Source organism: Hibiscus syriacus, unplaced genomic scaffold, assembly GCF_006381635.1.
Source record: "Hibiscus syriacus cultivar Baekdansim isolate YM2019G1 unplaced genomic scaffold, ASM638163v2 tig00111877_pilon, whole genome shotgun sequence".
Classification (NCBI taxonomy): domain Eukaryota; kingdom Viridiplantae; phylum Streptophyta; class Magnoliopsida; order Malvales; family Malvaceae; genus Hibiscus; species Hibiscus syriacus.
In genome coordinates, this window is record NW_024063208.1 from 282,770 (window position 1) to 288,915 (window position 6,146).

General features: G+C 36.8%; 1 pseudogene; it reads right to left on the bottom strand.

Moving 5' to 3' along the window:
- Positions 1-902: 902 nt before the first annotated feature.
- Positions 903-5,869, bottom strand: LOC120172735 (annotated as a pseudogene).
- Between the last annotated feature and the right edge of the window lie 277 nt (positions 5,870-6,146).

Genomic DNA, 6,146 nt, shown 5'->3' on the forward strand with positions numbered 1-6,146 from the left:
TTCAATAGGCTTAAACGTAAAAAAAATGCTCAATGTATGTTTTCTTTAATTTGGTGTATAACGTTTTTTATTCGTTTTAATTTGATTATTAACATTTTATTCTGTAACTCAATTTGAATAAGACAATGAGAGACCATTAATTTTGACATTAAATGTCACATATTTTTTAATATTTAAAAATAATTTTTGAAAATGAAAATGATTTCTTTCCCTCTCTTCCTTTCTATTCTTCCCCTTTCTCTTTCCCTCTCTTCACCAAAGGCAGCAAATCTGGAGCTTAAGCTGGAAATCGAAGCGGCATTGTATCCCTGTCGATCACTTTTACAATGAGGGTGACATTGTTGCAACCTCTAAGGTGCAACAGAGGAATACCTGGTCGAGGTTTTCAGTATCCAAATGGCGAATGAGCTTGAAGTGATGGAGGCGGAGGTTTCCGCCGGAAGAGAGGTTAGTGGCTGCTTTAATGGAAGACCAGCGCGGATCTCATTTGCAGTGGTGGAGGGGTGTGATATTGGCGGTGGAGGAGGAAAGATGGGATTCATTGAAACTGAGAGACTAGACCTTGCTAACTGACACTACAGCAAAACTGTACATTTGCGGCGTTTTTTTACCTATAGCGGCATTTTTAAGCGCCGCAAAAACCACCTGCGGCGCTATGACAAACGCCGCAAAAAACACCGCTGCAAATAGCGTCGCTAAAGTTCGCGACGTTTGGTAACAAAAAACGCCGCAATAGGTGTTGATATTTGGCGGCATTTTTCCAACAAACGCCGCAATAGGTGTTGAGATTTAGCGGCGTTTTTCCCAAAAACGCCGCAATAGGTGTTGAGATTTAGCGGCGTTTTTTCCACAAACGTCGCAATAGGTCTTGAGATAATCCATTATATCTTACGTTAAAAAAGTTAACAACACATTTCTGCATGGTCAGTCCCAGCAGTCAACAACTCTATGGCATGGGCAACCTTCATGATGATAATCAAAATATAAAACTGCATCCAATCATAAAATTCCACTAAAAAAAAGAACCTAACATGCTTTCATAATTTTATTAAGCTATAAAACCACATTAGTCTGTCAGACACATACCACGATATCTAGCCAACCCACAGCAAGTGTTGTTGACATAACTTCCCAGTATTTGGGATTATTCTCCACAACCTACATTCAATAAACTGATTAAATAACACCATCTTAGATGAATACAAAAGATTACAAATCAGTCAAACAACTCACAAGCATAAACTCTAGAACTGTGTTAGTACCAACAAAGAAGTTAACTTCATAAGGAAAATAGAAGGTTAATTATTCAGGACCTGCAAGTTTACAGTTCTTTTTGAAAATCAACAAGCTTTGCGTGCACTGTTGGGTATGTTCCTAAGAAAAGGCTGTCGTATCACACTTTTTTCTAGTATTCAGAAGCTGTGAAACAACTTCAATGGTGTAATTAGTCCCGATTTGGAGCAACAAATTAACTGTTGTTTACAATCTACAATCATCAACGGGACAACCTGCACCATACTCTTTTTGGAGCATAGTACTATAGAAACCACAATCTTTTTCCTACTCTACTATTTTTCTCATTGAAAGACAAGTTTAATCTTCAAGAAGAAAGAAAAATATAAAGAATCGGAAGTAACCTAGGTTTCGCTATGACAACACCTTTGGTGATACAATATAGTATATTGGTTCATCACCGGCAGCCCACTGTTTCAATGATCAGTATAGCTGTGTTGGTATGTTGAAGGTAACATACTATATTCTACTCAAACTAGAAATAATTCATAGATAAAGAGTAGACTAACACCCTGTGTTTTCTAGATTTCAATCACAAAAAATCAATTCTTTGCCGCAACCAATTTACCAAATCCAATACAGAAAAATTTGCATATTGATATGTAGAGCTTTGAATTGACTTTTGAGCTACAAATTACAACTTCAAATTCTTAAACAAAGTAAATAATCAAATTATCCCTGATTATCAAATCAAAATTAATCATAATAATAAAAGAAAAATACCATTCTTTCTTCGATTTCAGCTAGTCGACGAATCACAATCCAGAACAGTGACATCAGTGTTCTACCTTCACTCCCATTTGATTTTCCAAACCTTTAAAAATACGCAGAACTTTCACATTTAGTAAACAAAAACCCCTAAGCTTGCAGAAATTAGGAAAAGAGACTATAACCGACGCCTCCACCTGGAAGAGAGATTTAGAAATAACTTAGAATTTCAAGGATTATATCTTTATATGAAAACAGAAAAGAGACTATAACTGACGCCTCCACCTTTTGAAAAATATTTCTGAAAAGCCCGAGTTTCAGGTTAAAAGAGAAGATAAAAAAATTTGTATTCTATTTCCCTGAATAATAACATACATGTATAGTGGGATAAGTGCAAATTCAAGAATGATGAAACAGGAGCAGATATATATACAACCATATTAAGAGTATGAGAAGCAAAAAAAAAAAAAAAGCCACTCACATAGAAAACAGATAAATATAGTAGAGACCAGGATAGTGCCAGAAGCACCTAAAAACTCAGACAAGGTTCGAAATCGTGATGATGGGTTTTGGAATTCAATTGTCTTCACCATTGATAAAGCTGAAGCTTATCCTCAACTCTTTGAAAGCAAGCAACACAACTTAATTACTTCGAACCAGAGGGTCAACTTATCCTCCATGATCACACTGGATGATCCATACCCAAGGAGGACAACCGGTTCTTATAATAAAACACTTCTAATAAGATATAAGTGTTACATAGAATTTAGGCATAGCGCACTCTAGGTACTAACCATTTATATGTGTGTGTAGATAAGTGGCTGATTTTATCATTCAGAAAATCAGCCAGAGTGAAGGAAAGGTACTTCAATTTAAAGTATGTCTTAGAACCCTTATATTGCCTTATGCACAATGCACAAAAAGGCATTAGCCTGTGTGAACTGCAATATGTATGTGTGAGGGTTATATGTGTCTATGTGTGTATATGGCTATTGTATGGTAGTGTAGTCTATCTACAAAACATACAATCTTTTATATCAGTCAAATAACCAATAGGCATTAGCCTGTGTGAACTGCAATATGTATGTGTGAGGGTTATATGGTGTCTATGTGTGTATATGGCTATTGTATGGTCTAGTGTAGTCTATCTACAAAACATACAATCTTTTATATCAGTCAAATAACCAATATCAATATGTGTGATTTCCTTGCAAAAAAACCGTGTGCCTAGGCTAGTCTTCCTACTAATCAAATGGATCTCACCTGATAAGGTTTGAGGGGCATTGTCTAGTCCTGCGCCTGGCCTTAACATATTGATAGAATTAATGAGAATTAGGGATATCAACGTGAGCATAGTGTATAGGGCATCTATGCTATAATATAAGTATGAAAGGACAAGGTATGAAGGAGAATATGAATGTGTGTGTAGCATGGATGCCTTTATAGATAATTGAGATTACACATAACAGAAAATTGAATGAACAAAAGCTATTTTTAGTTTGAATATCATGTAAACAATAAAAAAAATAATCAAACTATCTCAATGTCTTAACTAAAAACCTGTGTTATACAAAATTTTACAACATGTGCGATGAAGCAGGCCCCTATACATCGATTCATAGTTGACTTGGTTATCACTAGTTCACAAGAAAGAAACATTTCATCAGTTTCTGACAAACGCGATGGAGTTGTTAAAGTTCAAGTAGAAAATAAAATAATTCAGGAAATAGTTGAGATCTCAGATACCAAAGTGCCACTGAAATCATAATAGAAACATGATAACCAACACAACTGATAACATTTTGCATGGATAGAATCTTTAATTTCATTCATAATATCCTCGACCACTCCTCCTCCCCATCCCATCAGCTAGGGTCAGTTGTAACAATTACTAAATATCATATAAATTCCAAGTTCCACTAGAGGCATATTAATCTAGAAAACTATAACATACATAAGAGAAAACTATAACATTATCTCCACGAGAATCAGTTTTAGAGAGAAACTGACATAAGTAACTAACTATGGATACATGTTATCAATGTAAAGGCATAAGTAAATATATATTTGAAATGCAAACACGAAAAATACTAGTTCTGTCAAAGGACAGGTTGGAAAAAATGAAATGTTTGAAGTTCATGGATTGAGTGTAAATGAGTCAGATACGACAGATCTAACCTTCTGCTTTCTCAGCCTTTCGTTTTCCTCTTCTAATCGTGAAGCTTTGTTCTCCAATTCATTAGTATAAGCATGTTTAAATATCTTTTAGGTTCACTCGATAATTCAGAACACGATATAAAGACATTTCAAATATAAAAAAAAGAAGTATGATTGTCATGCAAGTTTAAGAGAGAAAATAAATAAAAGTCGACCTGCTTCCTTGCTCGTGAACGTGCCGCAGATTCCCTGTTCCTTATCATCCTCTTCTGTCTCCTTTCAACAGTTTTTTCAACTATGTCCTCAGGGGAACCTCTTTTCCTTCCAGATGTCTGAGTATCTAATAATGTTCCCATCAAAGGCGAAGGCAATGACACCTGGTTCTCCGGGTAAGAGACATCCATTACACCAGAAGTCACTAAGGCTAATGGCTGTGGCATAGGCTGGGCCGGCATATAAATCCCCATTATACTTTGTTGTGGATGATGATATTGGGGGGGTTGTGGGTACTGCATCCACTGACTGGTTGTGCAAACTGTGGTGCAATACTTGGATCGACCTCAGCAATAGGCACCGACATTTCATCAGTAGATGCTTCAGTAACAACTCCAGCCTCTATGAGAAAATCCTCCAATGTCATTTCTCCAAGGGTAGGCTGCCGTTCTCTTGATTTTTTTTCCCCGTCAATTTTACTTTATCGAATATCTTTCCAAACCTCATCACCGTCTTCTTGCTCAAACCTTCAGTGTCCGTACCAAAAGTCTGGTTACCCTCCAAAGTCCATACACTCTTGAGAAACTCATCCAGGTTCATGCTGTTCAGAGGTTTTCCCAAGTCAGCAAACTGATTTTGAACCTCATCCAACGTGAGACTATACATTGAACTTTGCCGTGTTAACTGCTGACATTGTAACTGTTTGCCATTACTACCACCATTGTATGAATTCCCATGTAACCACCTTTACTTAACCCGCCTTTGTCTGAATCTCGAAACAAAAAACTCCATGAAAACTATATCATTTTAAAAGCCCACCTGAAACCCACCCCAACGACCGCGCACACGGTACCCCTGAAGTTACCAGTGAGATCCAAAAATTAGAGCCTGGAATTAAACCTGATCATTCATATAAACTCTTATCAGTCCAAATTATTCGAAAACATCTTTTCTCATTTACGCAACAAGATACTGAACATAAATAAGAATCTCTATACTTCTTGTAGAGAAATGAAATTATCAGATACATTTATTTCAAGAATAAATGCATACATGCACAGGGCAGACCGGCAGACCCTAAACTCCCCTCTCATTCATAGTTCTTCAAACCAAAACCCGACATTGATAACCCAGCCTGAACCTGGAATTGATAAACTAACATAGCCAAAAACCTAATATACCAAATCACCTCTCAAAAAACCAATCGAAAGTACATTTTCTTTCCTATGTAAACCAAGATTAAACAGAAATTAGGCTTTTTAACCAAAAATTGTCCTCTCTTTTTAACCAATTGTAATCTAGAAAATGGAAACCAAAAAAGGTACCTGGAGAAAGTGAAACGGCGAAGAGGAGAGGTGGATTGGGAGGGGAGAGGTGATCGGGTGGAGGAGGGAGCAGCGGCAGATCTTGAGAATGGGGATTTTGGACCGTTGGTTCTAAAGGCGGATTTGATGGAGGAGGATGATCTACTGATGAAGCTCTTGCAAGCTGAAGCCATTAGAAAATAATAAAAGGAGAGAGGAAATCGAAAAACTTTACTAATCGAAGCTCAAACCTTGGAGGAAGTAAAGTGGGAAGACAGGCTTTAGGTATTAGCTCACAGTTCCGTTTTTGATTCGAAGAAGTAAAGCAAAACCCTACTCATTCAATTGTTAACCACAGCATTCGCATTATTTACAGTCGTACCACAGATAAAAAAATATTTCTAAAAAGCCCGAGTTTCAGGTTATATGACAATTGCGGCGTTTGGTATTAAAACGCCACTAAAGTACGAG